The sequence below is a fragment of the Pseudophryne corroboree genome, chromosome 2 (assembly GCF_028390025.1).
Source record: "Pseudophryne corroboree isolate aPseCor3 chromosome 2, aPseCor3.hap2, whole genome shotgun sequence".
NCBI classification, from domain to species: Eukaryota; Metazoa; Chordata; class Amphibia; order Anura; family Myobatrachidae; genus Pseudophryne; species Pseudophryne corroboree.
Genome location: NC_086445.1, coordinates 552,471,093 through 552,496,374, shown reverse-complemented (window position 1 = coordinate 552,496,374; position 25,282 = coordinate 552,471,093). Strand labels below are relative to the sequence as shown.

The window sequence follows — 25,282 nt, the reverse complement described above, 5'->3', positions numbered from 1 at the left end:
TGTTGTTCATACTGTTAACTGGTTATGTATGTTCCAGGTTACATGGTATGATTGGTGTGGGCTGGTATGAATCTTGCCCTTGGATTGCTAAATCCTGCCTTGTATTGTCCATCTCCTCTGGGCACAGTTCTCTAACTGAGGTCTGGAGGAGGGGCATAGAGGGAGGAGCCAGTGCACACCCATAGTCAAAGTTCTTTTTAGGTGCCCTATCTCCTGCGGAGCCCGTCTTATACCCCATGGTCCTTACGGAGTCCACAGCATCCTCTACGGACTAGGAGAAATAGATTTACCGGTAGGTTTAAAATCTTATTTTCATTGTAATAGAAAAAACTTGACTTGTTTGCACTATTGTGCTGATGAGCAGAGGATCAATTTTTACATTGGCGTAGTTTTACTAACCAGATTTACAAACTGCAGATTCATGTTCTGAGTAGAACGTTCTACAGTAGTGTGCTAGACGTTGTGTATTTCTTGAGCAGCGGAGAGGTTAATAGTGGGCTGATTATCTGTAGCACTGTTTCCTTTTATTTATCTCAGCAGAGGCAGAGGAGAGGGTACAGTACAGTTATACTCTCTGCATTGTCATGGACATGTTATCTTTACTTTAATGTGTTAGCTGCTAAACGGTTAAACAGGACCTGCTGAATTTCTGCTTGTCGTAAGCACAAGAAAAAGCTTTTCCAATAAGATACAAAGATATACAAAGCTGTTATTGTGCAATTTATGCTACGTTATGCATATATTTCATCATGGATGCAATGTTGAAGTGCTCAGAAAATGACAATCACCAAGTTGGTAAGTGTAGAATATATTGATAACTGGGTCATGTTTAGTATAGCTGGTGAGCCAGTTTTAGACATTACACCTCTCTAGTTACAGTTGTGTGGTCTGCCTGGTAATCTGAGTGGGAATAGTTTAATGATGTGTGATACTTTTGTAAAATACTTGTTTATTATTATCATTATCAAGTTCAGATGTGCACAGTTATAGGATACTAGTTACCAGCCCGCTAAAATGACGGAACATAACAGTAATGTCAGCGCTGGCGGCTGTGTGTGTCCGAACAGAGCAACAATTGAATTGCTCCATCAGATGCCATCTGTAGCCAGCAGTGTGCAAAACACTTGAATTCCCCCCACAGAGGTGGGGAGCAGCGTTAGCCTTTTATTATAGAGGATTGTAGGGGATGTTAAGAAATGTAAAAGGCTTATGATATTTAGCAACTGGCCCACCTGTCCAATTCTGCAATTATTGCTGTTTATTACTAGTAATGCAATATAATTACAACTAATGTCTCAGAGACGAGATAATTCAGCATTGTCCTATTTCTGGCTACATTACAATAGACAGGCCAGCAAATTATACCTCTTTCACACTTACAATGGGAATGTGTACAAAGGTGCTTCCCAGGTGCAACCCGACTTGAGACCCCTTTCAGACTTGAAGCCAGACGCGGTATATTGCCGTGTTGGTGACGTCACCGCTGACGCTACAGGAGGTCGGCGCATGATCATGATCATCTCCAAGTGCCGCCGCCTCCTCCTATGCAGAGAACGGGTGATGGGTCACCTTGACCCAGCTTAAGCATTCACACTGCACGTATCCCGGGTCGATTGCGGCTTCAACCCAGGTCGTGACCTGGGATGAAATGCCAGGAAGCTTGGCCCGGGATATTGTTTTAGGACCCTTTCAGAATAAACAAAATACAGGGTTGATGCGCGTTCACGTGCAATAACCCTGGAAATTTATGCTAGTCTGAAAGGGGTATTAATTAGTGCAGAATGGGGTTTGTCCTAACTGTAATATGTCCAACCTTGTAACTCACATGGCCCCATGATTTCTCCATTTTACAAACCATCTTGCTAGGATTTGTCATATGTCTTTATGTTACTTTATTGGTTTTCCATTTGTATATACTACATAATGTATACTGTACGTGTACAGATGTGTCCTTATACACCTATCCGTTTTTGCACCATATGATGCAAGATGCCTGGCATGACTTATATGTTCCACCACAGATGGCAATTCCTGTGCTTGATACATTTTTCAGAAATTGTAAATCCTCATTTGCTAATAGTGTACTAATGGCCACCGATGGTGTGAGAAATGTGCATGTGCAGATCTCATTCTATGACATCACTTGCAGTGTCCTAGACACTATAGTCTGTCAATCAGCTACTTGGGGGAAGGGCTTGCCACGTGGAGTGTTTGTCAAAATGGGGGAGTATCTTCCAAAGCAGACTTACAGGCCTCTGCAGCGTGATTACACCGTACTTCCTGGGGCATCTGACGGTAGATCAGATGTCTGACGTTCATGCAGATGATCTTATGCTGCATCTTCAGACGAATAGAGAAGCCAGCTGGATTTATCTGTTTACACAGGACATCTCCTGCAGCATTTGCAGAATTTCGCACAGCTGCTGCATACAAAGATGCAGCGTCTGGATGAACAGTATCCATCTTTGAATCAGTCCCTAAGTCACTGTTAGTGTATTACGTAGCTACTAGTATACTAAATGCTGTATTTCTGCAGCGGGGTACACTGGTATTCCACAGGGAATAACATCAGGGTGTAGAGTTGAATCTTGATCCGAGGCACCAACATGCTGTGCTGCGGCTCCATCATCTCCCTCAGTGGCGCTGCATACTCCTGCGGCCTGGTTCCCAGATACTTGCAGCGGAGACACACCGGTTTTTCAGGCACACCACCGCTGTCATTCTCCAGGATCGAGTGGCTGCACTAAAGAGAGGAAGTAAGATAAATCGTGATCTGGTCGTGGTCCCAGGAGACGGACCGCACCGCTGGCGTGGACACTGTTTCGCACAGGGCCCGCAGTATATCCACCAGGGCAAGGAGAACAGGTCAGATTTATTAAAATCTGTTTATAAAATGCTCCACGGTACCCGGTGGTAAAGTCCAGCAGAGGGGATAAGGCGCTGACCTGTAGCCCCTCCCCCAGCTCCGGGCGCCATCGACTGCTGGTGTTCCCTGGAGCTGCATCTCTCTCTCTCCCTCACTCCCTGAAGAGATTTTTGCGCCATTACATAGCTGGGCTGATCTCCGGGACTGCTGGGCACTGTCTCCTCTGTAAATCCGCCTGTATCATCAGCGATGTGCATTTACAGACACTTAAGTATTCTACATGTCATTTTAGACAGTGTTAGTTAAGAACAAGTGCACTGCTATCTGAATATTTAGTACAAGTATTCTGTGATGTACATCCAGTGTTTACTGTGCATTGTTATATCTGTATATATACATACAGTACCTAGTCCAGTGCAGTTTTACGGTTTATATGTAATAATTCCTGCATTGTACCTGTGACTGAGTGTGCCTGTAGCTGCTGTGTGGATTCCATTTTTGTGTATCACACGTTTGCTATCACTATATTCTGTACCCTGGGGAACTAGGTGCGTCAGGGTCTAATATAATATATAGTGCTACATGGTATACTGTTTGTATTTCTCACTGTGTTTTTTCAGTCACCCCACACCACTTAAATCCTCTGTTTGTGTTGTGTATTTACTGTCACAAAACAGAGGGGATTATTTGCTAGTTTTTGTGTTTGTCTGGCTATATTGTACTGTTACGTCCTAAGGCTACGTCCCATACAATGTCTGCTACACAGGGCGGGACATCCGCGGACGCTCCTGCATCATGCAGTGCTGTCGTCAGGGATTTACCAGTGAGGGAAGTGTTAGCTGCTGGTTCACGAGCTGGGGGTCATACATCTCCCAGTCCGTCTGTGGCACCTGTGGTCAGTCAGGACCCAACCTGGGCAGCTTTTTCAAATATGCTGACTACGCTGGTATCACGTCTCGCCCCCTGTGGGGCCTCCCGTGCCATGACAGCCACATATTGTCCCTGTAGTTAATCCGCCATGGGCGGATACTTTGTCTACCCAGTTACAGCAATTAAATCAGACTTTGGTTTGACAGAAGTCCACCCGAAGTCCTTCAGGGGCCAAGGTGTCATCTAAGCGGGCCATTTCTTCCTCACAATCCACTATTATTTCGGATAATTCTTCCGATGAATATGGGGAATGTATTGATCCGTCAGACACTGATACAGTTGCCTCTGATGAATCTACAATCCAGGTTGATGTTCCTGATCTTGTGGATGCTATCAAGCTGATTCTCCAAATTGATGATAATATTGAGCCTCCTGTTACATCTAAGAAACCTGATAAGTTTAAACGTCAGAAGGTTGCTAAAGTAGTTTACCACATTCTGACCTTTTAATTGACATACGTCAGAAATCCTGGTCATCTCCAGGGAAGTTTTCCCTGTCTAAAAAGATGCTATATCATTATCCTATCCCTAGGAAACTCCATTGCCGGTGGACTCTCATGTCGCCCGTCTTGTGGTGTCATCTACTCTGCCTGTCACCACTGTCACCTCACTGAAGGAACCGACAGATAAACGTGTGGAGGGATGCCTGAAGTCTATTTATACTCTTGCCAGTGCTGTACATAGACCCACTATGGCTGCCTCTTGGGCGGCAAAAGGAATTGAAGCATGGGTTCAGGCAATTGAGGATGAGCTACCTCAGGATTTTTCTGACACTGCCAGACAATATCTGTCATATATTACCACAGCCTCTCACTATATTCAGGAGGCGGCCTCTGATGCAGGGGTCATGGCGGCTAAGGCATCTACTACGTCTATCCTGGCTCACCGTATTCTGTGGTTGAGGTCCTGGAAAGTGGACCAGGACTCTAAAAAGACCTTGGAGGTACTTCCTTTCATGGGTGACATACTTTTTGGGGAGGATCTGAGCAAGATTGTGACTGACTTGGCGAAGGCCAAAACTGCATTTCTCCCAAGTATTAATCCTTCTGCTCAGAAGGCTAAGAGTACCACTCACTTTTTGTTCCTTTCGACCTCCAAGTAAAGCAAAAGGTCAGGCGTACCCGAGACAGGCTCGTACATCCAAAACCACTAAGCCCTAATCTAAACAATCCTGGGCCGCCCGTCAGCCTGCTTCCAAACAAGACAAGCCTGCTGCATGATGGGGCGGGCCTCCCCCTGGGGGACCCCAGGATGGGAGGCCAACTTCTGCAGTTCGCCCAGGCCTTGTTAAAGACCACTTCAGACGCCTGGGTGCGGGAAGTTGTCTCTCACGGATACGCAATCTCTTTCAAGAGACGTCCCCCTCGCCAGTTCTGTTCAACTGTTATTCCTTCGGATCCGTTGAAAGCACAAGCTCTGCACCTGGGTTGTACAATCTCTCCTGATAACAGGAATGGTAGTTCGGGTACCTTTGTCCCAGAGAGGCAGGGGATACTATTCCACCCTGTTTCTAGTTCCGAAACCGAATGGGTCTTTCCGGCCTATCCTCACTTTCAAATCATTGAACAAGTTTGTAAGAGTGTCCAAATTCTGCGCTCTATTGTGTTGGCCATGGAACCCGAGGACTATATGGTATCCCTGGTCATACAGGATGCTTACCTGCACATACCTATTGCCATGTCGCATCAGTAATACCTGCGGTTTGCTATTGGCAACCTTCATTTTCAGTTCCAGGCTCTGCCATTTGGACTGGCCACGGCACCTCAGATTTTCACCAAGGTCATGGCCGTGATGACGGCTTTTCTCCGTCGTCAGGGAATAAGGATCCTGCCGTATCTGGACGACTTGCTGATTGTGGCAAACTCCCAAGATGTCCTCCTCAGTCAACTGGAGATGTCGGTCCAATTCCTATAAGCCCACGGGTGGCTCATCAATTGGAAGAAGTCCTCGCTGGACCCTGCTCGGAGCATGGTGCACCTGGGGGCGCTGCTGGACACAGACAGCCAAAGACTGTTTCTGTTTCCAGAGAAGGTCCTGAAACTTCGGGAAAAGATCAGATGCTTCCTCTCTCGCCAGAGAGTGTCGATACACTCTGCAATGCAAGTACTAGGCCTCATGGTGTCGGCCTTCGACATGGTGGAGTACGCTCAATTTCATTCCCGTCCTCTGCAGAGGTTAATCCTTTCCAAATGGGATGGCCTGCCTCATCGGATCAGGTCTCAAATGATCTCTTGACTCCGGAGGTTCGTCTGTCACTGAGCTGGTGGCTACAGGACCAACAATTCAGCAGCGGCGGCCGTCTCTTCTGGGTCCTCCAACTGGGTCCTCCTGACAACAACAGTCTGCCAGGTTGGGGCGCATTGTTGGAGCAACACTCTCTCCAGGGTCGGTGGACCAGGGAGGAATCTCTCCTCCCGATAAACATTCTGGAATTGCGGCAGTGTTCAATGCGTTGACACTGGCCTTGCCTCTGGTACAGAACAGGCCTGTTCAAGTACAGTCAGACAACACCACCACGATGGCGTACATAAATCATCAAGGCGGCACTTGAAGCCACTTGGCAATGATGGAAGTGTCAAAAAACCTGCAATGGGCGGAACGCCATCTGCCAGCCATATCGGCAGTGTTCATTCCGTGGGTACTCAACTGGGAAGCGAACTTCCTCAGTCATCAGGACGTGCATGCCGAAGAGTGGAGTCTTCATCCCGAAGTCTTTCAACTCCTAGTGGACAAGTGGGGCCTACCAGATGTAGGCCTGATGGCATCTCGACACAATCACAAGGTTCCGGTCTTCGGAGCAAGGACAAGGGATCCTCAAGCAGTGCTCGTAGACGCACTGGCAATTCCATGGAACTTTCGGCTGCCATACGTGTTCCCTCCAGTGTCACTCCTGCCCAGGGTAATACGGAAGTTCACGCAAGAAGGAGGAAAACTACTTCTAGTAGCTCCAACGTGGCCCAGACGGCATTGGTTCTCACACCTGCAGGGTCTCTCGATAGAGCGTCCTCTTCTACTTCCTGAACGCCCAGACCTCCTCCTTGTGTCTACCCGGACCTGGCCAGACTAGCTTTGACGGCGTGGCTCTTGAAGCATCACTCCTGAGAGGAAAAGGATTCTCTGAGACGGTCATTCAAACTATGTTGAAAGCCCGTAAACCAGCTTCGGCTCGGGTCTTTACTACAGGGTCTGGAATTCTTACTTCACCTGGTGTGCTGCTAAGAATTATGATGCATATACTTTCAAAACTTGCAGACTTTTGGCTTTTCTACAGCAAGGCCTAGACTTGGGCCCTCGTCTGGCCTCCCTCAAGGTTCATATATCTGCCTTGTCGGTGTGGTTTCAGAGAAAAATTGCGTCTCTTCCTGACGTTCACACTTTTACTCAGGGTGTTCTACGGATTCAGCCTCCCTATGTCCCTCCTGTAGCTCCATGGGATCTGTCTGTCGTCTTGTGAATGCCCTGCAAGAGTCTCCATTTGAACCTCTTGAGTCTGTGGACCTTAAATGTCTTACACTTAAGGTTGTATTTTTGTTGGCTATTGCCTCTGGTAGGAGGGTTGTCGGACTTAGGCGCTTTGTCCTGTCATCCACCCTTTCTGATTTTTCACCATGACCGGGCTGTTCTTCGAACTCGCCCTGGATATTTGCCTAAGGTGGTATCATCTTTTCACCTTAACCTTCCGGCCTTCACCTCTTCTGGTCTATCCTCCAAAGAAAAATCTTTGGATGTGGTACGGGCTCTCCGTGTTTATATGGAAAGGACGGCCTCCATCAGGAGGTCAGATTCTCTTTATGTACTTTTTGGTTTTCACAAACGTGGCTGGCCTGCGAATAAGCAAACCTTTGCCAGATGGATTAGAATGGTGATTGCACAAGCTTATGCGCAGGCTGGGCTCCCAGCTCCTGCTGCTATCAAGGTCCATTCTACTCGGTCTGTTGGACCTTCTTGGGCAGCCCGCAGAACAGTTGTGCAAGGCGGCTACATGGTCCTCTGTGAACACGTTCATCAGGTTCTATGCCTTTGATACTTCCGCCTCCCAGGATGCTTCCTTTGGACGCCGGGTTCTTGTGGCCGCTACGGTGCGTTCCCTCCCATGAGGAACTGCTTTAGGACATCCCCGATGTTATTCCCTGTGGAATACCAGTGTACCCCACTGCAGAAAAGGAGATTTATGGTAGACTTACCATTGTTAAATCTCTTTCTACGAGGTACACTGGATTCCAGAGGGCGCCCACCCTGACGCACTTAGCTTCTTTGGGTTTGTATGGCATTAGCCGCTGGTCCCTTCTCCTGTCGTGAGAATGTGGTTCTATGTGACTAACATCTACCGTCTTTCTTACCTGTTACTGCATTGGACTGGTTAACAAAACTGAGCACCAGTGGCGGGGCTATTGAGGAGGCGGTGCAATGCGTCCTGGGAACAGTCAAAGCTTTAGCCTGTTGGTGCCTCGGATCAAGATTCAACTCTACACCCCATTGTTATTCCCTGTGGAATCCAGTGTACCTCGCAGAAAGAGATTTAACAATGGTAAGTCTACCATAAATCTCCTTTTATAATTAGTATTGGTGAAGGGATTGGTATAAAGTAGCAGATTAAGAATAACAATGCATGACGTAACTTGTACTGTATACATGTGGCACGCGTCATGCATCGTTATGTTTAGTTTGCTATTTTAGACCAATTTATTTGTGCAAAAAATACAAATCCTAACAAAGTACTGTGGGGGTTACTCAGGTTGATTAGCAAACCCCAAAAGTTATCAGCTGGGCAAAACCATGTGCACTGCAGGTGAGGCAGCTGTAACGTGTAGAGAGATTTAGATTTGGGTGAGTTATATTTTTCCTGTGCATGGTAAATACTGGCTGCTTTCTTTTTACACTGCAATTTAGATTTCAAGCCCAAAAAGTTAGCTATTGGGCAAAACCATGCTGCACTGCAGGTGGGACAGATGTAACATATGCAAAGAGAGATAGATTTGGGTGGGGGGTGTTCAAATTGAAATCTAAAGTACAGTGTAAAAATAAAGCAGCCGGTATTTACCCTGCACAGAAAAAATATAACCCACCCAAATCTAACTCTTTCTGCACGCTATATCTCCCCCACCTGCAGTGCACATGGATTTGCCCATTAGCTAACATATTTGTTGCTGCGATCAGATCTGAATTAGGCCCATTGTTTTGCCCATTTGCTAACTTTCTTGGTTTGCTAACCAACCTGAATAAGGACCTTAGTACACTACACATTTTCGTACAGCGGGCGATCAGGTCTAAACCGCATTCGTATGCACCACAATGCGATGGCGCATCACATGGGTACAAAGCAGATTTCCGCTCAGTGATGGGTTTGTGCGATGGATCCACTCGCACGAGCGTTCGCAAGGAGATTGACAGATAGAAGGCGTTTGTGGGTGGCAACTGACCGTTTTCTGGGAGTGTTTGGAAAAACGCAGGTGTGTCCAAGTGTTTGCAGAGAGGGTTCCTGACATCAGTTCCGGTCCCGGACAGGCTGATGTGATCGCAGAGGCTGAGTTAATCCTGGGCTACTCAGAGACTGCACAAAATCTGTTTGTACAACTCTGCTACACATGCATTCGCACACTTGCAAAGCAAAAATACACTCCCCTGTGGGTGGCGACTATGCGAACGCAGGACTGCAGAAAAACCCTAGCGAGCGAACAGGTATGAATTAGGCCCAAAATTTAGTATAGTACAAAATCTGTGTAAAAGACAAAAGCCTATACTGCAGGACCTCTGTCTTTTTTTTACTTTCTCTAACGTCCTAGAGGATGCTGGGGACTCCGTAAGGACCATGGGGAGAGACGGGCTCCGCAGGAGACATGGGCACTTTAAGAAAGAATTTAGTTCCTGGTGTGCACTGGCTCCTCCCTCTCTTCCCCTCCTCCAGACCTTAGTTTGATTCTGTGCCCAGAGGAGCTGGGTGCTTTTCAGTGAGCTCTCCTGAGTTTGCTGATAGAAAGTTTTTTGTTAGGTTTTCTATTTTCAGGGAGCTCTGCTGGCAACAGACTCCCTGCATCGTGGGACTGAGGGGACAGAAGCAGCCCTACTCTCTGAAGCTAGGTCCTGCTTCTTAGGCTACTGGACACCATTAGCTCCAGAGGGATCGGTACGCAGGATCTCACCCTCGCCGTCCGTCCCAGAGCCGCGCCGCCGTCCCCCTCGCAGAGCCGGAAGACTGAAGCCAGGTGAGTATGAGAAGCAAGAAGACTTCACAGGCGGCAGAAGACTTCGTGATCTTCACTGGAGGTAACGCACAGCACTGCAGCTGTGCGCCATTGCTCCACACACCTACACATACTCCGGTCACTGTTAGGGTGCAGGGCGCAGGGGGGGTGGCGCCCTGGGCAGCATTTGGGACCTCATTCTGGCAAATAAACACATATATACAGCTGGGCACTGTATATATGTAGGAGCCCCCGCCAAAGAAATAAAATTTAAGCGGGACAGAAGCCCGCCGCCGTGGGGGCGGGGCTTCTCCCTCAGCAGTCACCAGCGCCATTTTTTCTCCACAGCACACTGAGAGGAAGCTCCCTATGCTCTCCCCTGCTGATACACGGTAGAAGAGGGTTGAAAAGAGAGGGGGGGCACATAATTAGGCGCAAAAAAGTATATTAACAGCAGCTACTGGGTTAACATTAAGTTACTGTGTTAGTCCTGGGTTATATAGCGCTGGGGTGTGTGCTGGCATACTCTCTCTCTGTCTCTCCAGAGGGCCTCGTGGGGGAACTGTCTTCAGAAAGGATATTCCCTGTGTGTGTGGTGTGTCGGTACGCTTGTGTCGACATGTCTGATGTGGAAGGCTATGTGGGAGAGGAGCGGGAGCAAATGAATGTGGTGTCTCCGCCGACGGCGCCGACACCTGATTGGATGGATATGTGAAAGGTTTTAAATGATAATGTTAATTCTTTGCATAAAAGATTAGACACGGCTGATGCATTGGGACAGTCAGGGTCTCAACCCGTGCCTGATCCTATGTCGCAGGGACCGTCAGGGTCTCATAAGCGCCCACTATCCCAAATTGTTGACACAGATACCGACATGGATTCTGACTCCAGTGTCAATTACGATGATGCAAAGTTACAGCCAAAGTTGGCTAAATCACTCCGATATATGATTATAGCAATTAAGGAGGTTTTGCACATCACAGAGGAAACCCCTGTCCCTGACACAAGGGTTTATATGTATAAGGGAAAGAAACCTGAGGTAACTTTTCCCCCCTCACACGAACTGAATGAGTTATGTGAAAAGCTTGGGAATCTCCAGATAAAAAACTGCAGATTTCCAAACGGATTCTTATGGCGTATCCTTTCCCGCCAACGGACAGGTTACGATAGGAATCCTCCCCTAGGGTGGACAAAGCTTTAACTCTCTTATCCAAAAAAATAGCCCTGCCGTCCCAGGATACGGCTACCCTCAAGGATGCTGCTGATCGCAAACAGAAGGGTACCCTGAAGTCCATTTATACACATTCGGGTACCTTGCTCAGACCGGCAATCGCGTCGGCCTGGGTCTGTAGTGCAGTAGTGGCATGGACTGATACCTTATCAGAGGAGTTTGATACCCTAGATAGGGATACTGTTTTATTGACCCTGGGGCATATTAAAGCCGCTGTCCTTTATATGAGAGATGCTCAAAGAGACATTAGTCTGCTGGGTTCTAGAATAAACGCTATGTCGATTTCTGCCAGAAGGGTCCTGTGGACTCGGCAATGGACAGGTGATGCCGACTCAAAACGGCATATGGAGGTTTTACCTTACAGGGGTGAGGAATTGTTCAGTGAAGGTCTATCGGACCTGGTCTCCACAGCTACGGCTGGAAAGTCAAATTTTTTGCCTTATGTTCCCTCACAACCTAAGAGAGCACCGCATTATCAAATGCAGTCCTTTCGTTCACAAAGAAACAAGAAAGTCCGAGGTGCGTCCTTTCTTGCCAGAGGGAGAGGCAGAGGAACGAAGCTGCACAATACAGCTAGTTCCCAGGAACAGAAGTCCTCCCCGGCCTCTGCAAAATCCACAGCATGACGCTGGGGCTCCACTGGCGGAGTCGGGGCCAGTGGGGGCGCGTCTTCGGAATTTCAGCCACATGTGGGTTCACTCCCAGGTGGATCCCTGGGCAATAGAAATTGTGTCTCACGGTTACAAGCTGGAATTCGAAGAGGTGCCTCCTCGCCGGTTTTTCAAATCGGCCCTACCGTCTTCCCCCCTAGAGAGGGAGATAGTGTTAAATGCAATACAAAAATTGTATCTTCAGCAGGTGGTGGTCGAGGTTCCCCTCCTTCAACAGGGAAGGGGGTATTATTCGACCATGTTTGTGGTTCCGAAACCGGACGGTTCGGTCAGACCCATATTGAATTTAAAATCTCTGAACCTATACTTGAAGAGGTTAAAGTTCAAGATGGAATCGCTAAGAGCGGTCATCGCCAGCCTGGAAGGGGGGGATTTTATGGTGTCACTGGACATAAAGGATGCGTACCTTCATGTCCCCATTTATCCACCTCATCAGGCGTACCTAAGATTTGCAGTACAGGACTGTCATTACCAATTTCAGACGTTGCCGTTTGGTCTCTCAACGGCTCAGAGGATTTTCACCAAGGTAATGGCGGAAATGATGGTGCTCCTGCGCAAGCAGGGTGTCACAATTATCCCGTACTTGGACGATCTCCTCATAAAAGCGAGATCAAGAGAGCAGTTGCTGAACAGCGTATCTCTTTCACTGAAAGTGTTACAACAACACGGCTGGATTCTCAATATCCCAAAGTCGCAGTTGGTTCCTACGACTCGTCTGCCCTTCTTGGGCATGATTCTGGACACGACCCAGAAAAGGGTTTATAGGTTCGGTCCACTGCAGCTTGGCATTTTAAAAACCTTTAGTGTGTGTATGTGTGTGCTGGCTCCTCCCCTCTATGCCCATCTTACCAGACTCAGTCTAGGAAAACTGTGCCCGAGGAGACGGACATAATATGAGAGAAGAACAATACAACAGCGGTGAGGCAGTAAGCCAACACACATCCATAAATGAAAGGAGGGCGCTAACCAGAACAGAGGATAGCAACACCAACCTAATCCGGATAGCACAGCTATCCCAACAACATAATGGAACCGCAACTTCGGTCCAACCAAATACTTACACAGGTAAGCAGGAATGAAGCACTGAGGCGGGTGCTCAGTATCCACTACGGACTAGGAGAAAAGGAATTACCGGTAGGTATTAAATTCCTATTTTCTCTTAAGTCCTAATGAATACTGGGGTCTTGTACTTTAGTACCATGGGGAAGTCCCAAAGCTCCCAAACGGGTGGGAGAGTGCTGAGACCCCTGTTAAACCGCCTGACCAAACTGAAGGTCATCCTTGGCCAAGGTATCGAACCTATAGAATTTAACAAACGTGTTCGAACCAGACCAAGTTGCAGCACGGCACAACTGTAGGGCCGATACACCCCGGGCAGCCGACCAGGAATAAGGGAAAATTGAGGACTGCGCTTTTTCTGCTTTACTCAATGACTTCAAGCCGCTATGGAGAATGGGGAGGATTCCACTATCTTCCCTAATAATCGGACACACACAAAAAAAAGGATATCTCTCAGCGCTATAAATATAGAGAATAAATTGACTTAAAAATACTAATCACACAGGATATATAGATTGCGAATAAAATTCTTTTATTAAGAGTATTGTGTAAAAGATATGTATACAATTTCTTATTCATAAAATTATACTAAAATAATTCTAGTGTATCCTAATACCGGTATACTGAAAATAAAATACAAGACAGGACAAAACACACACAGAACATATAAACCTGTGATACGCTCTCCTCAGCGGTTTACTCACAAAGCTGTAGCACAATGGGTATGCTTCCAGATATATCCAGCTATTGCATGGTATGTGGTCATATATCTCCCAGACTGGAGTGATTAACCAAGTAAATGAACAGATTCTGACCAAACTGCAAACAGCAAACGGAAATCTTGAATATAGTCAGTTCAGATTCATATCCTCTGAGTCCAGTGGGTATAAAATCCCTTGTATAGAAATTGAAGAGTCACTTACTTCAAGTTACACGGAGCCCATAAACCACGGGTGTCTGCCGGCAGACAATGAAACAGGGCGTCTCTGTGATTAACTAGTTTCGCCTTCAACAGGCTTCCTCAGGATGGTCGAGTACGCCTATTCCCCGCTGTTTTAAGTCCGTGTTTGGCGTCTTGTTGCTATGGTGACCAGCTTCTCTCCGGCCACCGTCGCGTCTGACGTCACAGCATTTCCTCTTTGTCAAGCTCCTCCGCGTCTTGTCTCCATGGTAACCCGTGCCTGACGTAATTGTATTTCCTTTCATTCAGGCTCTTGTGCGTCTAGTCACCATGGTAACCCGCTGTCATGCCCGGCGTCTGGCCACTTCTCCTACTTCTCGTCACTGTTCTATTATTCCTTTATGCATGTATAACCACGCTGGTGTTAATACTTTATTGTCCGAAGCATACATTCTGATCAAATCTATTTATAGTTATAGGGTTTGTCACACACAATTAGCTCTGCATATCATAGTTTTCATCTGTTTCCTAGATCTTCTCACCCAGCCTTATCTGGAACACTCCCATATACAGTTTGTTCAATATCATCATCATTGTTCCACATAGTAGATACCTTTCTATTATCTGGGTATAATACCTATTAATATTTACCAACACCAAAAAACACCCGACATAAATAACACAGTGCCTTATCTATCCTACTAATTTTATTTAATATAAATATTTAAAAACTTTTTCAACATTTTTGGGTTTGTTTCCTCATCTATAGATTATTCCTTGAGGAATGGATGAAGTTCCCAGTCTATATTTAGTCCTTTTGGGACTAAAGTGTCTAACTCAAATATAGTTTTTGCCTCTTCCTTTAATATTGCACTATCCCAGTCCCCTCCTCTCCATGGTTTCTGTATCAATTTGATTCCCACAAATTCTAATACCGCAGGATCACTGTTGTGGACCTTAGCAAAATAAACCGGAATATTATGGTTATCCTTTTTTGTTTTAATATTATTCAAATGTTCATTTATTCTCAATTGAAGACAACGAAAGGTCTTCCCTACATACTGGAGTCCACATGGACACGTCATTAAATATACCACTCCCTTTGAGTTACATGTAATTTTATCTTTTATTTTATACTCTTTTCCTGTACTATTTGACTTATATGTCTTGATTGGTTTCGTAGATATGTTCCTTGTTTTGCGACATACTGTACAATTATTACATCTATAAAATCCTGGTTCCATGTCTTTCAACCATGTTAATCCCTCTTTCCTCTCATTGTTATTAAAACTCCTTACTAGACTAGTTTTCAAGGTAGGTGCCCTCCTATAAATAATCCTAGGTTTATTCGGTACAATTTCTTTAAGCTCCTCATCAGTAGTTAGAATGTGCCAATGTTTTTAGATACTCTCTTCCAAAAATCTTCTCTGGCTGGAAAATCTTGTCAGGAATAACACTTCATCTTTTCTTCCCTCATTTTTTTCCTTATATTTGAGGAGAGTCATTCTTTCTAATCCATCTACCTCATTTTTATTCGCTACCAGATTGCTTTCCATGTAATTTTTTTCTCCAAACTGTTCCAAAAGTTCCATAACTTGTATATCATAGTCAGCTTTCTTTGAACAGTTCCTCCGGATTCGTTTCATCTGACCTTTTGGGATATTGGCTAGCCATTTTGGATGATGATTGCTCTCAAAGTTTAAGTAGCTGTTACAGTCTACTTCCTTCTTAAAAGACTTTGTTTCGATTTGATCATTTTCAATAAAGACAGTCTTTATTGAAAATGATCAGATCGAAACAAAGTCTTTTAAGAAGGAAGTAGACTGTAACAGCTACTTAAACTTTGAGAGCAATCATCATCCAAAATGGCTAGCCAATATCCCAAAAGGTCAGATGAAACGAATCCGGAGGAACTGTTCAAAGAAAGCTGACTATGATATACAAGTTATGGAACAGTTTGGAGAAAAAAATTACATGGAAAGCAATCTGGTAGCGAATAAAAATGAGGTAGATGGATTAGAAAGAATGACTCCTCAAATATAAGGAAAAAAATGAGGGAAGAAAAGATGAAGTGTTATTCCTGACAAGATTTTCCAGCCAGAGAAGATTTTTGGAAGAGAGTATCTACAAACATTGGCACATTCTAACTACTGATGAGGAGCTTAAAGAAATTGTACCGAATAAACCTAGGATTATTTATAGGAGGGCACCTACCTTGAAAACTAGTCTAGTAAGGAGTTTTATTAAAAATGAGAGGAAAGAGGGATTAACATGGTTGAAAGACATGGAACCAGGATTTTATAGATGTAATAATTGTACAGTATGTCGAAAAACAAGGAACATATCTACGAAACCAATCAAGACATATAAGTCAAATAGTACAGGAAAAGAGTATAAAATAAAAGAGAAAATTACATGTAACTCAAAGGGAGTGGTATATTTAATGACGTGTCCATGTGGACTCCAGTATGTAGGGAAGACCTTTTGTTGTCTTCAATTGAGAATAAATGAACATTTGAATAATATTAAAACAAAAAAGGATAACCATAATATTCCGGTTTATTATGCTAAGGTCCACAACAGTGATCCTGCGGTATTAGAATTTGTGGGAATCAAATTGATACAGAAACCATGGAGAGGAGGGGACTGGTATAGTGCAATATTAAAGGAAGAGGCAAAAACTATATTTGAGTTAGACACTTTAGTCCCAAAATGACTAAATATAGACTGGGAACTTCATCCATTCCTCAAGGAATAATCTATAGATGAGGAAACAAACCCAAAAATGTTGAAAAAGTTTTTAAATATTTATATTAAATAAAATTAGTAGGATAGATAAAGCACTGTGTTATTTATGTCGGGTGTTTTTTGGTGTTGGTAAATGTTAATAGGTATTATACCCAGATAATAGAAAGGTATCTACTATGTGGAACAATGATGATGATATTGAACAAACTGTATATGGGAGTGTTCCAGATAAGGCTGGGTGAGAAGATCTAGGAAACAGATGAAAACTATGATATGCAGAGCTAATTGTGTGTGACAAACCCTATAACTATAAATAGATTTGATCAGAATGTATGCTTCGGACCATAAAGTATTAACACCAGCGTGGTTATACATGCATAAAGGAATAATAGAACAGTGACGAGAAGTAGGAGAAGTGGCCAGACGCCGGGCATGACGGCGGGTTACCATGGTGACTAGACGCACAAGAGCCTGAATGAAAGGAAATACAATTACGTCAGGCACGGGTTACCATGGAGACAAGACGCGGAGGAGCTTGACAAAGAGGAAATGCTGTGACGTCAGACGCGACGGTGGCCGGAGAGAAGCTGGTCACCATAGCAACAAGACGCCAAACACGGACTTAAAACAGCGGGGAATAGGCGTACTCGACCATCCTGAGGAAGCCTGTTGAAGGCGAAACTAGTTGATCACAGAGACGCCCTGTTTCATTGTCTGCCGGCAGACACCCGTGGTTTATGGGCTCCGTGTAACTTGAAGTAAGTGACTCTTCAATTTCTATACAAGGGATTTTATACCCACTGGACTCAGAGGATATGAATCTGAACTGACTATATTCAAGATTTCCGTTTGCTGTTTGCAGTTTGGTCAGAATCTGTTCATTTACTTGGTTAATCACTCCAGTCTGGGAGATATATGACCACATACCATGCAATAGCTGGATATATCTGGAAGCATACCCATTGTGCTACAGCTTTGTGAGTAAACCGCTGAGGAGAGCGTATCACAGGTTTATATGTTCTGTGTGTGTTTTGTCCTGTCTTGTATTTTATTTTCAGTATACCGGTATTAGGATACACTAGAATTATTTTAGTATAATTTTATGAATAAGAAATTGTATACATATCTTTTACACAATACTCTTAATAAAAGAATTTTATTCGCAATCTATATATCCTGTGTGATTAGTATTTTTAAGTCAATTTATTCTCTATATTTATAGCGCTGAGAGATATCCTTTTTTTTGTGTGTGTCCGATTATTAGGGAAGATAGTGGAATCCTCCCCATTCTCCATAGCGGCTTGAAGTCATTGAGTAAAGCAGAAAAAGCGCAGTCCTCAATTTTCCCTTATTCCTGGTCGGCTGCCCGGGGTGTATCGGCCCTACAGTTTTCAGTATACCGGTATTAGGATACACTAGAATTATTTTAGTATAATTTTATGAATAAGAAATTGTATACATATCTTTTACACAATACTCTTAATAAAAGAATTTTATTCGCAATCTATATATCCTGTGTGATTAGCCGACCAGGAAGACCCCACCGACCTTGTCGAGTGGGCCTGAACAGACTTCGGTAAGGGCCAAGCCGCCGAAGTATAGGCCTGTTGAATGGTCAACCTGAGCCAACGAACAATAGATTGCTTGGAAGCTGGCCAACTAATCTTTGAGGCATCATAAAGTACAAACAGCGAGTCAGATTTCCAATGACGGGCCGTCCTTTTGACATAAATCTTCAGAGCCCTGACCACATCCAAGGACTCAGGACCAACGGAAGTGTCAGACAACACTGATACCACAATAGGCTGATTCACATGAAAAGCTGACACCACTTTAGGCAAAAATTGAGGACGGGTCCTAAGTTCCGCCCTGTCCTCATGAAAAACCAAATAAGGGCTCTTGCAAGATAAGGCCCCTAATTCAGAGACATGCTAGGCAGATGCAAATGCCAATAACATCACCATCTTCCAGGTGAGAAATTTGTAAGGGTTCAAACCCTATGTAAGGGTTCAAACCAATCCGATTGGAGAAAGGACAGAACCACATTGAGGTCCCACGGAGTCGTGGGAGGCAGGAAGGGCGGTTGCAAATGCAGAACTCTCTTTAGGAAAGTTTGTACTTACGGCAACATGGCAAGTTGTTTCTGGAGGAAAATAGAGAGCGCAGAAATCTGGACTTTGATGAAGCCTAAACGTAGGCCCATATCCACTCCCGCTTGCAGGAAAAGTAGAAAACGACCAATTCTAAATTCCACGGGAAGAAACCTTTCTACTTTCACACCAGGAAACATACTTTTTCCAGATACGACGATAATGTTTTGACGTAACCATCTTCCTGGCCTGGACCATGGTGGAAAGAACCCGGGAGGGAAGACCCTTTCTTGCTAGAATCTCCCTTTCAACTTCCAAGCCGTCAAATGTAGCTGCTGTAAGTCTGGATAGACGAACGGACCTTGCTGAAGAAGATCGTCTTGGAGCGGCAGAGGCCAGGGATCCTCCAGAGACATTGACAGAAGGTCCAAGTACCACGCCCGTCGAGGCCAATCCGGGGCAATTAAAATTGCCTGAACGCTTTCCCTTCTTAGCTTTATTAGCACCCTTGGGATTAGCGGTAGAAGAAGGAACAGGTACACAAACTGGTACGTTCACGGTGCCGTCAGTGCATCCACTGCTACAGCCTGCGGATCCCTCGTTCTGGAACAGTAACAGCATAGCTTCTTGTTAAGACGAGAAGCCATCAGATCTATCTGCAGACAGCCCCACTGGTGAATTAACTGTTGAAACACCTGAGGATGTAGGCCCCATTCCCCCGGATGGAGGTCGTGCCTGCTGAGGAAGTCTGCTTCCCAGTTGTCCACTCCTGGAATGAAGATGGCTGAGATGGCCCCTGCATTGGTCCCTACCCTGAGGAGGATTTTTGACACCTTTTGCATCGCCGCTCTGCTCCTCGTTCCCCCTTGTCGGTTTATGTACGCCACCGCCGTGGCGTTGTCCGACTGAACCCGGATCGCCCAATCCTTAAGATGATGAGAAGCCTGCAGAAGAGCATTGTAAATTGCCCTGAGTTCTAGGATGTTTATGGGCATAACAGATTCCTGTCTTGACCATAACCCCTGGAACTGGGCCCCTTGGGTCACCGCCCCCCAACCCCGGAGGCTGGCATCCGTTGTCAGTAGAATCCATGAGTGGATATTGAAACTCCTGCCCTCTACCAGGTGAGGAACTTGTAGCCACCATAATAGAGAACTCCGGGCTATCGGAGATAAGGTCACTTCCTGATGCATGTGAAGGTGAGAACTCGACCATTTGTCCAGCAGATCCAGTTGACATGGTCGGGCATGAAATCTGCCGTATTGGATTGCCTCATAAGCAGCCACCATCTTGCCCAGTAATTGGATGCAAAGATGTATGGATACCTTGCGAGGATGGAGCACCGAGCGGACCATAGCCTGGATGGTCAAGGCCTTGTCCACTGGGAGAAACACCTTTTGAGATACAGTATCCAGTATCATTCCCAGGAATGGGAGATGTTGGGTCGGTTCCAGGTGAGATTTCTGAAAATTTAGGATCCACCCATTATCCGTAAGTAGGCGAGTTGTCAGATCGATGCTGTGCAGCAGATGCTCCCTGTACACATCCTTTATTAGGAGATCATCCAAGTAGGAGACTATGGGGGTCATTCAGACCTGATCGCACGCTGCATTTTTTTGCAGCCATGCGATCAGGTCTGAACAGCGCGTGGGCTGCAATGCGCAGGCGCGTCGGCCGCCAGCGATGGACTGTACGAAGGAAGCGTTCGCACCAGCAAACACAAGAAGGTTGACAGGAGGAGGCCGTCCAGGGGTGTCAACTCTCCGTTTTTAGGGAGTGTCCACGAAAACGCAGACGTGCCCGGCCGTTTCCAGGGAGGGTTCCTGACGTCCGCAACATCCTGGATCGTCGTCAGTGGCTAAGTAAGTTCTGGGCTGTGCAGAAACTGCACAAACTTTTGTTTGTGCAGCTTCCCTGCACAACCGTTCGCACCCCTACACAGCGATTAACCCCTCCCCTGTAGGCGGCGATTACCTGGTCGCAGCAGTGCAAAATACAGCCTGCGTGCGACCAGGTCTGAATAACCCCCAAGGTTCACTTCCATCATGCGCAGTTGCAGCATCACCTCCGTCATGACTTTGGTGAAGACCCTCGGAGCTGTGGACAATCAAAAGGGTAAGGCCTGAAACTGGAAATGGTCGTCCAATATGGCGAACCTGAGGTAAGCCTGATGAGGGGGCCACATGGGGATGTGTAGGTAAGCATCCTTGACATCCAGAGACACCAGGAACTCCCCCTCCTCCAGAGCGGACACCACCGCCCGCAGGGATTCCATCTTGAATTTGAACACCCGCAGATACGGGTGTAGAGAACTTCAGATTCAAGATGGGGCGCACTGAACCGTCCGGTTTGGGAACAACAAAAAGACTGGAGTAAAAACCTGTTGCGTAACGGAGGAGGTACAGGAACCACCACTCCTGTCTGCAAACGTTTTTGAATAGACTCCTGCAAGGTAACTTTTGCTGCGGAAAAAGCTGGTAAGCCTGACTTGAAAAACCTGTGATGAGGGAGTGTTTGAAATTCCAGCCGGTAACCTTGGAAAATGAGGTCCCTTACCCAAAGATCCCGGCAGGAATCTGCCCACACGTGGGCGAAGTGCTGAAGGCGAGCACCTACCTGAAAATCGCCTTGCCGCTGGGGCCAACTGTCACGCGGAAGGCTTAGCGGCAGGGGATCCGGTGGTCTTGTCAAGGGAGACAGCAGGTGCATGTTTATGGGACTTACCATGAGAACCACAGGAAGTGGTGGAGACCCCTCAGTCCCTGCTTCTGAACCTTGACACACAAAAGGACTGCAAGGAGGGTCTGGTATAAAAACGTCTAGCAGGTAGCGCAGCCGATGGCAAATAGGTAGACTTACTCGCCGCTGTTTGGGAGATCCATTTATTTAATTTGTCTCCAAACAAGGCATCACCTGTAAAGGGAAGATTTTCTACACCCTTTTTTGAATCAGCATCAGCCGACCACTGACGTAAACCACAGAGCTCTGCGCGCCGAAACAGCCATGGCAGTAGTGCGCCTATTTATCTTACACAACTCTTGAATAGCCTCGCTCATAAAATTTTCAGCATCCTGTATATGTTGCAGCAGAGTAATTACCTCATCCCGGGGCACAGAGTCTAAACCGTCAATAACAGACCACTTGACTACTGCCCTGGAAATCCACCCACAAACTATAGTGGGACGTTGTGCAGCGCCTGCTGCCGTATAAATTGCCTTGAGCGTGGTCTCAATTTTACTGTCATCCGGCTCTTTCAGGGATATGTCCCCTGGTGTTGGCAGTACCAATTTCTTAGATAGTCTGGATATAGATGTATCGACTGATGGGGGTGGGGGGTTCCCATACCTTCCTGTCCTCAGCTGTGAGGGGAAAGGTAGTTAAAAACCCTCTGTGGAATTTTACATTTCTTATCAGAGTTCAACCAAGCCTCCCTGGCCAGGGAGTTTAATTTCTTAGACACCGGAAAAGTTGCTGAGCACTTGGGTCTAACATTAAAGTATAACTCCTCATCTGGTTCTGCCTCCTGATCCGGAATGTGGAAGAGCTCTCTTACAGCAAAAATGAGAGCCTCCACCCCAGGGGACAGCAAGCTGTCCTCATCCATATCATCATCATCCACATCAGGCTGATCAGAATCAGACTGGAGCACTTCTGGCAGTGAGCGTTTATGTGAAACCCGTAGAGAGGGCTGAGAAACCTTCTTGGCATCTGTTGCTTTAGCTACGCAATCAATAGAATGCTTTAACACATGTCTCTCTTTTAGCTGCAGCTAATTCTGAACTGACATTCTGAATCATGCTCTGAAAGCTATCTAGCCAGTCAGGTGCCTGTGAGCTGGGTACCTGAGGTGATAGGAACATTGCTCACACATGAGTGACCCCGCTGAAGACGGAGTTGAATTACAAGCAGTACACATTACCATGTCCACAGACATCCTACACAACTGTAAAACAGCGCAGGCCACTAACCAAACACCTCCACACACACCCCAGAAAGCCCTTGGAGTGACACTGAGGAGCAGACACCAGCACACAGAACACAGCAGTATAATATGTGTAACTAAATGTATGACCTGACAGTAGTGCAGCGGCGCTGCCACTGATGTGCTCCCCCCTTTACTATGACCCCCTGGTACCAGTACAGAGACCTGTAGCAGCGTGGGTCTCCGGAGGAGCAGCGTGCATGCCTGATCCACAGCAGCAGGAAATGGCACCTTCCCGCCTCAGGTCCCGCTGCGGGAAGCCCCGTCCCCTGTAATGGCGCGTGGTCCCTGATCCAAATGTTTATACTGCCTATGTTACAAACCACATCATATATGCAGACAGTGCAGACAAAGCCTTTGTTGAGACAGTGAGCACTGAGAGCTTAGCCAGTGTGTCCGTGGCGGGCACCACAGCTCTGGGCCCATGACCGCCGCATGACTTGCTGACAAACTGCACCGGGGCCCGCAAACCGCATACCCTCCAACTGTACCTATTTGGCAGGTACAGTACCTTTTTTTTTATGGTCTGTACCGATTTTTGGCTCTCCAAACTTCCATTGAAAGTATAGGAAAATGGGTGTGGCCACGCCCCCTTTACATGTGGCCACACCCCTTTTCCCGGATTTGTAACAATTTTTGTGTGTAAAATGTTGGAGGGTATGCTAACCGGGACCCCAGTGTAACACTCACCGCACCTTGTACTTCGGCATCTGTTAGAGGATGGCGGCTAGTTCCTGGTGTGGGCACACATACTGACTATATGTGATCAGCACCTCAGGAGCACAGTGTCCTGTCAGCTGGGATTATGAACCATTAACCCTCAGGAGGTTGGTTCGGTCCCTCCCTCTAAGTCCCTTGAAGCAGGTAGCTTGGTTGCCAACAAGGGCTACCTGAAAATAATAAACTAAAATAAAAAGCGAAGGAAACTCTCTGGAGCTCCAGAGAAATGCACCCGGCTCCTGGGCACATTTTTCTAAACCGAGTCTGGTAGGAGGGGCATAGAGGGGAGGAGCCAGCACACATTCACACACTAAAGGTTTTAAAGTGCCAGGCTCCAGTGAACCCGATCTATACCCCATGGTACTCAAGTACAAGACCCCAGTATCCACTAGGACGTAAGAGAAATATACCTTGGGCATAATATGCCACACGCCAGTGAGTAACGAGGAGAGGCAGAGGATGACAGGAAGGGAAAAGCAGTGGGTGGCAGAGAGAGGCAGTGAGTGACAGGGAAAGGGTGACAGGAGTACAATCACACAGTCCTGTGTTGTGACCAGGGGGCTGTGCTTTGGTGGGGGTGGGTGTTGAAAGAAGTGTGCTACTGCACAGACTCTAGTATTTCTGTCCTCCATGGAGGCCTCATGCCCTGCCTCAAGATGGCAACCAAGATCACTATTGAGAATGTGCAGAGACTGTCTTATTTCTTTACTGTATAAGACTATGTAGTGACATAGTAGGAGACTGAAGTCTCCTACTTAGCTCCTATGATAGACCTGGTTAACACCTGCCATAAAGCTGTTTCAGCATCCCTGCACAGCTGCATGTATGAAGTATACACACACTGTCTAGTGAGCCATATAAAACACAGATCTTCTCCAGCGCCACTCCATCGCCAGTGTACATGTCAGAGCCGGCCCTAGGCATAGGCAAACTAGGCAATTGCCTAGGGCATCTGGTATGCCTAGGGGCACAAGCAGCTTCTGCTGATTAAAATGATATGTGGCATGCCTATATTCTGTGTGTAGCATTTCATATGCAGATACAGCCACAGTCGCACAGTATATAGGCATGCCACATATCATTTTAATCAGCAGAAGCTGCTTGTGCATCCTAGCCACATAGCAATACAAATAAGATGCATTTCCATAAAAAAATAGGCACCCGACGTTAGAGCTGCCAGTTGACTCATGCCAGGAACTATATGTGTCATTACGAGTAGAAGGGCATTAATAATGTGTAACATATGTGTAAGGGGCACTATGTGTGTCATTATGTGTATAAGGGCACTAATAATGTGCAGCACATGTGTAAGGAACATTATGTGTATAAGGGCATTAACAATGTGCGGCATATGTGTAAGGGAAATGATGTGTATAAGGGCATTAATAAGGGTTGGCATAATGTGTAAGGCGCATAATGTTTATAAGGACATTAATAATGTGCGTCATGTGTAAGGGGCATTACTGTGTGGTATTATGTGTATAAAATGCTCTACTGTGTGGTGTAACATATAGAAAGGGCACTACTATGTGGTCTAATGTGAATAAAGCGCAATATGGTGTGGTGTAATGTGAATAATAAGCAATATGGTGTGGTGTAATGAGAATAAAGCGCAATATGGTGTGGTGTAATGTGAATAATAAGCAATATGGTGTGGTGTAATGAGAATAAAGAGCAATATGGTGTAGTGTAATGTGAATAATAAGCAATATGGTGTGGTGTAATGAGAATAAAGAGCAATATGGTGTGGTGTAATGTGAATAAGGAGCAATTCAGTATTATGTTATGTGAATGAGGGGCAATATTATGAGGAGTAACGAATATAAGGTAAAGTGGTACTACTGTGTGATGTAAACTGAATAAGGGACACTATCGCATTATAAATTGTGAATAAAGTTGCACT

At 46.0% G+C, this 25,282-nt stretch overlaps 1 protein-coding gene across 2 annotated transcripts in view; it reads left to right on the top strand.

The window, feature by feature from the left end:
* Positions 1-25,282, top strand: part of INPP5B (inositol polyphosphate-5-phosphatase B) — a 483,885-nt gene that overhangs the window by 155,248 nt on the left and 303,355 nt on the right. The gene's annotated exons all lie outside the window — the stretch shown is intronic.